Source organism: Natator depressus, chromosome 20, assembly GCF_965152275.1.
Source record: "Natator depressus isolate rNatDep1 chromosome 20, rNatDep2.hap1, whole genome shotgun sequence".
In the NCBI taxonomy this organism is placed as follows: domain Eukaryota; kingdom Metazoa; phylum Chordata; order Testudines; family Cheloniidae; genus Natator; species Natator depressus.
The window spans coordinates 21834206-21845239 of record NC_134253.1 but is presented as its reverse complement, the minus strand read 5'-3'; positions in this window follow the sequence as shown (position 1 = coordinate 21845239).

The following is an 11034-nucleotide window of genomic DNA, read 5'->3' as shown; positions in this document are numbered from 1 at the left end:
TTCCACACACACACACTCAGCTCCCACTAGTTACTTTCCACCCCCTCACACTGATCCGGTTACCCCCACACTGCCTCTCAGTCCACACGTGCTGCCCCCCCCACTGTCCTGGCCGGCTTTATTGGTGGTTTTTAGTTTTTGAAGGGAGGCGCGGGGGGCGTGTTTTGCCATCAAATCTCCCCCAGATCTTCATGGCTATTTCAAAGGCTTCTGGGAGCAGGGTGTGGAGCAAAGATGCCCCAACACCCACTGACATGGCAGATCAACATCCTGGCTTCTGGAATAGCTTTGAATCCCCCCACCCCCCAAGGGGGAGACAAAATCACAGCCCCCCTCACCGCCACTCTGGAAAGTGTGTCTCATTTTTTAAACTGGGGCGGGGGTTGGGCTCCTTTTTTTTTTAATTAAAAATAAATAAGTAAATTAAACTTTATTTTCTGTTGGGGGATGGGGGTGGGGAAGAGGTTTTAAAAATGGAGGCGTGGGGCTGGGCTGGGCTAACTTACCCTACATGCCCTAACTTACCCTGGGAGGTGTTCTCACAAGAAAGCACCTCTGAACTCTGAGGATAACACCAGTGTGTGGGGTGAGATGGAGGGAAAAGTGAGGGGCACGTTAAATAAACATTTGTTTGTTGGACTATATTTTAGTGACTTTGCTCTAGAATGCTAGATTTGTGACTGGGAATGGAAACATATAAATGTATTTCCTAGTAGGCCAAGATTTTTAAAATGCATTATTTGCCAAGGTTGTTATCTCACATCGTTGCTATCTTGAGAGGTCATTATGTTGGGGAGTTTCTGTACTAAACATTATATTTAATTTTTACATAAGAATGGTCATACTGGGTCAGACCAATGGTCCACATAGCCCGGTATCCTGTCTTCTGACAGTGGTCAAGGCCAGGTGCCCCAGAGGAAATGAACAGAACAGGTAATCATCAAGGGATCCATCCTCTATTGCCCATTCCCAGCTTCTGGCAAACAGGCTAGGGACACTCAGAGCATGGTGTTGCATCCCTCCCCATCCTGGCTAATAGCCACTGATGCACCTATTCTCCAGGAATTTATCCAGTTCTTTTTTTAATCCTGTTATAGTTTTGGTCTTCACAGCATCCCCTGGCAAAGATTTCCACGGGTTGACTTTATGTTGCATGAAGAAGTACTTCCTTTTGTTTTTTTAAAACCTGCTGCCTATTAATTTCATTGCATGACTGCTAGTTCTTGTGTTATGTGAAGGATTAAATAACATTTCCTTATTCACTTTATTCGCACCAGTTAAGATTTTATAGACCTCTATCGTAATCCCCCCTTAATTGTCTCTTTTCTAAAATGAAAATTCCCAGTCATTTAATCTCTCCACTTGTTTCACACCCCAAATCATTTTAGTTGCCCATCTCTGTACCTTTCCCAATTCCAATTTATCTTTTTTGGGATGGAGTGACCAGATCTGCACACAATATTCAAGGTGTGCACATACCATGGATTTATATAAAGGCAATATGATATTTTCTGTCTTATTATCTATCCCTTTCTTAATGATTCCAAACAGTCTGTTTGCTTTGTTGACTGCCGCTGCACATTGAGTGGATATTTTCAGAGAACCATGCACAATGACTCCAAAATCTCTTTGTTGAGTGTTAACAGCTAATTTAGACCCCATCATTTTGAACGTATCATTGAGATTATGTTTTCCAATGTGCCTTACTTTGCATTTATCAACATTGAATTTCATCTGCCATTTTGTTGCCCAGTCACCCAGTTTTGTGAGACCCCTTTGTAGCTCTTCGCAGTCTGCTTTGGACTTAACTATCTTGAATAGTTTTGTATCATCTTCAAATTTTGCCACCTCACTGTTTACCCATTTTCCAGATCATTTATGAATATGATGACAAGTAATGGTCCCAGTACCAGCCCCTTAGGGATACCACTATTTATCTCTCTCCATTCTGAAAACTGATCATTTATTCCTAACCTTTGTTTCCCATCTTTTAACCAGTTACTGATCGATGAGAGGACTTCTCTCTTATTCCATGCTGGCTTACTTTTCAAAAGTCAATTTAATTATCATTTTTCTTTAAATGATATTTTTTTAGAAATCTAGAACTGTGATGTGTTTTGGTGTATTTTGCATTATCCTTATGTTAAATTTGCATTATCCTAACAAAACATTTAATTTATTCATATCTCTTTTATATGTTGCAAGTCAAAGAGAAAATGAAAGACAAAAAACAATACAACAATTTTTCCATGCAAAGGCCTCAAAAACTAACCAAGGTGAAGAACACATCAAGAACCAAGACTATATCAACATGTCATCTGAAGGGTCAAGTGGTGTACCTACATCCGACCAGCCCGAAGCACAAATACAGCTACCTACTGAAGAAACAGTGTCTCCAAAACCTAAAGGCAGTTCCCGATGTTTGTCGATCAAAGTGTTCCCATTTATTGAAGTTACAAAAGATGGCTACTGGTGCACCTCTTGTAAAAAAGCTTACAAAGACGGAAAGCTTCCCAATGCTATAATTGGTAAAAGTGGAGGAGCTGGGCTTGTCAGACCGATTAACAAAGCCAATGCTGACAAACTACGTGAAAAGGCAGCAAAACACCTCTGGAGTGCATCAACATGAAGAAAGCCTCATAAGCCCCCTTTCAAAGCCAATTTGAGACATACTTAATGAGGCTGTTAAGAATGCTGGAGACACAACACAGTTCATAAAAAGAAAAGGAGTACTTGCGGCACCTTAGAGACTAACAAATTTATTTGGGCATAAGCTTTCGTGAGCCACAGCTCACTTCATCGGATGCATACTGTGGAAAGTGTAGAAGATCTTTTATACACACAAAGCATGAAAAAATACCTCCCCCCACCCCACTCTCCTGCTGGCAATAGCTTATCTAAAGTGATCACTCTCCTTACAATGTGTATGATAATCAAGTTGGGCCATTTCCAGCACAAATCCAGGTTTTCTCACCCCCCCCCCCCCCCACACACACAAACCCACTCTCCTGCTGGTAATAGCTTATCTAAAGTGACCACTCTCCTTACAATGTGTATGATAATCAAGGTGGGCCATTTCCAGCACAAATCCAGGGTTTAACAAGAACATCTGCGGGGGGGGGGGGGGGCGGGGGGGTTAGGGAAAAACAAGGGGAAATAGGTTACCTTGCATAATGACTTAGCCACTCCCAGTCTCTATTCAAGCCTAAGTGTATTTTTTCATGCTTTGTGTGTATAAAAGATCTTCTACACTTTCCACAGTATGCATCCGATGAAGTGAGCTGTAGCTCACAAAAGCTTATGCTCAAATAAATTGGTTAGTCTCTAAGGTGCCACAAGTACTCCTTTTCTTTTTGCGAATACAGACTAACACGGCTATTACTCTGAAACCTGTCATTATGCAAGGCACTGCATTTAGCCGTATGGAGTGGAAATCTATCAACTGCATGAAAAAACTTGTACAGATACAGACAATCATCTTCCTTTCCAAATGCAAACGGATGGACATTGTACCAAAAGGACTGAAGGTAAAAAATCCATTACAATCTACATAGCACACAGACTATGCTGACAGCTTGTGCCACACGCTCTCAAAGAAACTGCGGAATCACCTGATCAACATCCTCTACAGCAAACAGGGAAAGATTAAGAATGAGCTCTCAAAAATGGATACTCTCATAAAAAAACAACCTTCCACACAAACTACCTCGTGGCTGGACTTTACTAAAACTAGACAAGCCATTTACAACGCACACTTTGCTTCTCTACAAAAGAAAAAGGACACTAAACTTTCTAAACTACTACATGCCACAAGGGGCCACAGCAATGGTTCCCTCAACCCACCCAGCAATATTGTTAACCTATCCAACTATACTCTCAGCCCAGCAGAAGCAGCTGTCCTATCTCGGGGCCTCTCCTTCTGCCCCTCCACCCCCACGAACATGATACAGTTCTGTGGTGACCTGGAATCCTATTTTCAACGTCTCCGACTCAAGGAATATTTCCAACATACCTCTGAACAACATACTAATCCACAGAGACCTCCCTACCAACACTACAAAAAGAAGGATTCTAGGTGGACTCCTCCTGAAGGTCGAGACAGCAGACTGGACTTCTACATAGAGTGCTTCCGCCGACGTGCATGGGCTGAAATTGTGGAAAAGCAGCATCACCTGCCCCATAACCTCAGCCGTGCGGAACACAATGCCATCCACAGCCTCAGAAACAACTCTGACATCATAATCAAAAAGGCTGACAAAGGAGGTGCTGTTGTCATCATGAATAGGTCGGAATATGAACAAGAGGCTGCTCGGCAGCTCTCCAACACCACTTTCTACAAGCCATTACCCTCTGATCCCACTGAGAGTTACCAAAAGAAACTACAGCATTTGCTCAAGAAACTCCCTGAAAAAGCACAAGATCAAATCCGCACAGACACACCCCTGGAACCCTGACCTGGGATATTCTATCTACTACCCAAGATCCATAAACCTGGAAATCCTGGGCGCCCCATCATCTCAGGCATTGGCACCCTGACAGCAGGATTGTCTGGCTATGTAGACTCCCTCCTCAGGCCCTATGCTACCAGCACTCCCAGCTACCTTCAAGACACCACTGACTTCCTGAGGAAACTACCATCCATCGGTGATCTTCCTGATAACACCATCCTGGCCACTATGGATGTAGAAGCCCTCTACACCAACATTCCACACAAAGATGGACTACAAGCCGTCAAGAACACTATCCCTGATAATGTCACGGCTAACCTGGTGGCTGAACTTTGTGACTTTGTCCTTACCCATAACTATTTTACATTTGGGGACAATGTATACCTTCAGATCAGCGGCACTGCTATGGGTACCCGCATGGCCCCACAGGATGCCAACATTTTTATGGCTGACTTAGAACAACGCTTCCTCAGCTCTCGTCCCCTAACGCCCCTACTCTACTTGCGCTATATTGATGACATCTTCATCATCTGGACCCATGGAAAAAAAGCCCTTGAGGAATTCCACCATGATTTCAACAATTTCCATCCTACCATCAACTTCAGCCTGGTCCAGTCCACACAAGAGATCCACTTCCTGGACACTACAGTGCTAATAAACGATGGTCACATAAACACCACCCTATACCGGAAACCTACTGACCGCTATTCCTACCTACATGCCTCCAGCTTTCACCCTGACCACACCACACGATCCATCGTCTATAGCCAAGCTCTGCGATACAACCGCATTTGCTCCAACCCCTTGTTAGCCGATGGCCAGGGATGTTTGGTGAGGTGCCAGCTATGCCCATTTATACCATCCGTGACTTTAACCGCTAGGACACACTGTCCCTTCGCGGTGGGCAGCCCGGGCTAGGCTGACGGATGCCCCAAGGTCCTAACCACCCGTGACTTTAACTGCTAGAGCTCAGAGCTCCTTCGCAGCGGGCAGTCAACACTGACTGACAGGTGCCCCAATGGCAGCACTAAGAGCCTCTCCACACCCGTGACTTTAACTGCTAGAGCTCAGAGCTCCTTCGCAGCGGGCAGTCAGGATTGACTGACAGGTGCCCCAAGAGTTTGCCCCGTGGAGGCGGCACAACTCAACGCTAGGCTCTTAGTACTCTCACCTAATGGCCAGGCTTTATAGCCAAAACGGCTGAGGTTCTTTAATTGTGTTGGCTGCTTCACAGTAAACCAGAGAAACAAGTCAGGCTTATGCACAAATGGTTACCAAAATTTATTAAACTAGATTCTAATCATGTGGTTACAAAATTGCTAGTGCCTACTTATTTAAATGTAGAGATGTTACACACACAAACAAATTACAAAACTGAAGCTACAATCCCAAAGAAAGAAAACAAAGTATAGAGCTCTATTTCAAAATATGTGTACACTAAAGATAGGAGATCAGGTGTGGGTGCTTCTTACCCTCCTTGCATCTCTCGATTCCAGCGGTGCCAAGCCAGGATCGGTCACTCAATTCCGCGGAAAGACGAATAAGGGACAAGGCTTAGGGACCTTCTTAGCTGCAGAAGCCTTGGGAGGCTGTCACTTATCTGACCAGCAGATAGATAGTGAAAAGCACTCCAAAATCATGGTGCTGTAGGTCCCCTACTTATACCTCTGTACTCCTTTATTCTTTTTCTCCTTTCTATGCCAAATTGGGGCTGGTCTGTCGGGGTGACGCCAGCTCTCGCAAGAGTAGTTCACACTTGCAAGGGAGAAACAATAAGTTTCGACTACTGGACATTTCTTTTATCAGGGTAAATATTTTCCCACCTAGGATGTTGGTGTGTGTGCATCATGCTGTTTTAGTAGGGGCTAAGAGCCATGTCTGTCACAGCGCCTCTGCCTGCTGTGAGCCCAATCGTTGTATATGTTCCCAGTGGCACATTGTAGCAGCACACCTGTGCTTCTCTCAGCTTCAAAGGCTGTGCTGGAATTCATGTTAAGTGCCCTGTGGTTTTTGGCTCCCGTGTGTTTCCAGCAATGCTGGTCTGAAAGGGGGGGCTGGCTGTCTGGCTACACCCCTCAGACAGAGACAAACACCTACAAGATCTCTATCAAGCATTCTTACAAGTACAATACCCACCTGCGGAAGTGAAGAAACAGATTGATAGAGCCAGAAGAGTTCCCAGAAGTCACCTAATACAGGACAAGCCTAACAAAGAAAATAACAGAACGCCACTAGCCGTCACCTTCAGCCCCCAACTAAAACCCCTCCAACGCATTATTAAGGATCTACAACCATCCTGAAGGATGACCCAGCACTCTCACAAATCCTGGGAGACAGGCCAGTCCTTGCCTACAGACAGCCCCCCAACCTGAAGCAAATACTCACCAGCAACCACATACCACACAACAGAACCACTAACCCAGGAACCTATCCTTGCAACAAAGCCCGTTGCCAACTGTGCCCACATATCTATTCAGGGGACACCAACACAGGGCCTAATAATATCAGCCACACTATCAGAGGCTCGTTCACCTGCACATCCACCAATGTGATATATGCCATCGTGTGCCAGCAATGCCCCTCTGCCATGTACATTGGTCAAACTGGACAGTCTCTACGTAAAAGAATAAATGGACACAAATCAGATGTCAAGAATTATAACATTCATAAACCAGTCGGAGAACACTTCAATCTCTCTGGTCACGCGATTACAGATATGAAAGTTGCAATTCTTCAACAAAAAAACTTCAAATCCAGACTCCAGCGAGAAACTGTTGAATTGGAATTCATTTGCAAATTGGATACAATTAACTTAGGCTTGAATAGAGACTGGGAGTGGCTAAGTCATTATGCAAGGTAACCTATTTCCCCTTGTTTTTTCCTAACCCCCCCCCCCCCCCAGATGTTCTTGTTAAACCCTGGATTTGTGCTGGAAATGGCCCATCTTGATTATCATACACATTGTAAGGAGAGTGGTCACTTTAGATAAGCTATTACCAGCAGGAGAGTGGGTTTGTGTGTGTGTGGGGGGGGGGGTGAGAAAACCTGGATTTGTGCTGGAAATGGCCCAACTTGATTATCATACACATTGTAAGGAGAGTGATCACTTTAGATAAGCTATTGCCAGCAGGAGAGTGGGGTGGGGGGAGGTATTTTTTCATGCTTTGTGTGTATAAAAGATCTTCTACACTTTCCACAGTATGCATCCAATGAAGTGAGCTGTAGCTCACGAAAGCTTATGCTCAAATAAATTGGTTAGTCTCTAAGGTGCCACAAGTACTCCTTTTCTTTTTGCGAATACAGACTAACACGGCTGTTACTCGGAAACCTGTCAAAAAGACTGAATATCTTGGAAAATATCGAAGATACACTGGGACTGAAGTTCAGATTAGTCCAACCTGGGAAAACCCGCTGGCTTTCTCATGAGCGATCCTTGGCTGTTGTCTTAAAATTACTCCAGCCATTATTACTGGCTTTGGAAAGTATCTACCAAGATGGGATGGATCTAAGTAGTGAGGCTGGTGGATTACTTTTGCTACTACGTTTAGAGAAGACTATTGCCATTCTCTCTCTCGTAAGTCTACTGTTGAAACCACTTGGGTCATTAAACAATGCCATCCAGGCATCTGCTACAACAGTAGTAGATCTTTGTCCAGCAATAGAGGCTACATTTGGATCAATCAGAGAGCTATACATTGAAAAAGTACTGGAAGAAGCAAAGATTTCAGTCCAGAAGTTGACTAATCAAGGCATTTATATTGAATCCTTACGTGAAGAGGACAAGAAGTGTTTTGTTAAGACAACTGAAGACGTACACAGACTTGATTCTTAAAAATCAACAACAGCAACTTCTAGATTCTGCTCAACCTCTACATAGCTTGTACAGATGCCTGTCCCATAAAACACCGACAGTTGAGTGGAGTGAGGCACTACCAGCAATGGGGCTGCCGTGCGCTCAGGACAAAATAGAGAATTTGAACACAGAGTGAAATATCATACGATGAATGAATGAAGATTTGACTTCAACTTCTTTTTTATCATCACTACTGGCTTGACCCGATCTTTGTGCTACGTGTCCTGGGATGAAAGAAGTAGGAATTCATCTCTTGCTACTCCCAATCACAACAGCTACAGTTGAGCGCTCTTTTTCATCATTGAATAGAATTTTGTGTTCTGAAAGAAGTCGCCTTCTGCCTGATCATGTGAATGAACTAATGAGCATATCTGTTGAAGGAATGGAAGTACTGGACACAGGAGAAGCTACAAAAGATGAACACATTGCATTCAAGAAATTCATTAACAGAGTTGTGCAAAATTATAACAAGAAACCAAGAAGGATGTAAACGTAGTGCTTCACAGAAGGCTTGAGTAGCCAACTTTAATTTGTGTGATTTTAAAACATGAGTTAAATCTAATAAAATGGTCATGAAACATTTTTCAGTTTTTACTATGATGCTATACAGCCCACCTTCACCCCCACGGTCTCACCCCTCATTGGCCCTGACACCCCCCCCCCCCCGGAAATTCAAACACGCCCCCCTAATTTCAATTCCTGGGGAAACACTGATCTGGACCGGATCATAGTCTCCGTGGCCAGCCCACCCCACCTCCTGTGCTGCCATGACTACACAGCTGCTCTACCCGCTAGCTCAGTCAGTTCCTGAGCTGGAAATTACACCTCTGGCTACAGTGTAGAGGCAAGTGCCAGAGATGGGTTGAAAATGCACCAGCAGGATTTGTAGCCCAGCACGGGCTGGGCAGGGAGGGAAGACATGCAATCAGAGCCCAGCTTTCTAACCTCTCTCTAGTTGCTAGTGTGAGCCCCGTCTCATAGCTTAAGCCAGGAGGGACCATCAGACCATCCAGTCTGTGTAGCACAGGCCATTGCACCTCACCCACATGTCCCTAATGCTGAGCCAAGTGACTCCTATTAGACAAAAGCATTTCAGCCCTCGGGTAACTCAACTGGTGCAGAAAACAGGAGACATCTAGGTGCTGCCAACAGCCGAGGCCCCTGCAAGGCAGGGAATTGATTAGGGGAGGTGCCCAGCTGCTCCCAGCAGGCGATCCACGCGACATGCTGAAGAACAAGCAAGCCCAACCCAAGGTCCCTGCCAATCTGACCTGTGGGAATCATCCTGAATAACCCCAAACCTGGGGTCAATGTGACCTTGAGCTTGGGAGCAAGAGCTACCAGCCAAAGACCTGAGTGCCATCCTCCCAGCCCTGGGGTGATAGGCACCTCTATGCATCACTGCACAAATCACAGCCATTCCCAGGTAGCGCTGGGCCGCTGGCACACAGAAGCCACTAGCTTGAGCTCTCATGGTCTAATGCATTGTACTGGCCTGTGTGCAGACACAGGAGAGACAGTCCCTGCCCCAGAGAGCTCACAGTCTAAAGAGACAAAGGCCTGGGAGAGGAAACTGAAGTAAAGAAAGAGGAACTGACTGACACAAGGTCACCCAGCAGGGCAGTATCAGAACAAGGAACAGAACACAAATTGCCAGAGTCTCAGTCCGGTGCCCTAGCCATGAGACCACAGAGCCTCTAAACCTAGGGAAATGAATGATGAGGCAGAGATCTTCCAAAGGCACAGTGCAACTCAGGTTGACATCACCGGCCTGACAAGCTGGTGCAATGGTGTCTAGTTACCGCTGTTCTTGCTAAACAAGTACACCGGACTCTCGCTATAGCTCACGTCACTATAGCATGGGTTTGCGTACAGCATGGTCGTTGCCATGGATCCCAAATTTAAATATTTAAATTGGGATCCATGGCAACGCGTCCCCTGTGTTAACGCAGGGACCGCACATGGATCCCAAACCCTGGGCTATAGCGAGGGTCCGGTGTACCTCAGAGAGATAATATAGAAGTGTTGTAATAGTGAGCTTGCAGCAGAGTAGGAAATAGAACCCAGGAGTCCTGATTCCCAAACCCCTGCCCCACCTAAAAGACTCCACTTCTCTCCCGAAGTGGAAAATAGAACCTAGGAGTCCTGACTCCCAGCCTCCCTGCTCTCCCCCCCGTGACAAAGGGGAATTTTCTGTAATATTTTTATAATTCCTAGGCATGTCTCAGTTTCCCTCAGTACTTTGCATTGCTTCCCAGTGAGTGCAGAAGGGTTAACTCTGCTCTTGGGGCTGAGCAGAAGCACTGAGGTCACGTAGCTGTCTGGGATGGCATGAGTGGGGCATTAAAGGACTGGTGGTAGCAGTGGAGGATCCAGAAAGACAATGGGACCCCAAAGCCTGAGCAACTGACACCTCTCCGCAGGCAGAACATGTGAACTCAGCCTAGGCCTGGGGGAGGAGGTGAATGGACTGAGGGGTGGCAGGAGGCTAAGATAAGAGCTGGCCTCTGGGGAGATGCAGAGCTCACATCTGGGACTGACAAAGAGAGAGGGCCAAAAGTGGATTGGCTGGGTGGTGCTCTGGCGTGGCCAGGATGGACGGTGTCTTAGCCTTTGCTTTTGTGCGCTAACCTGGCAACTTCCTGGGATGGGTTCTAGCTAATAAACCTGACTGGTTGTAAAGGCTCCTGATGTCACTGCAAATCCTTGCCAAGGTACATTTGGGCCTGAGGT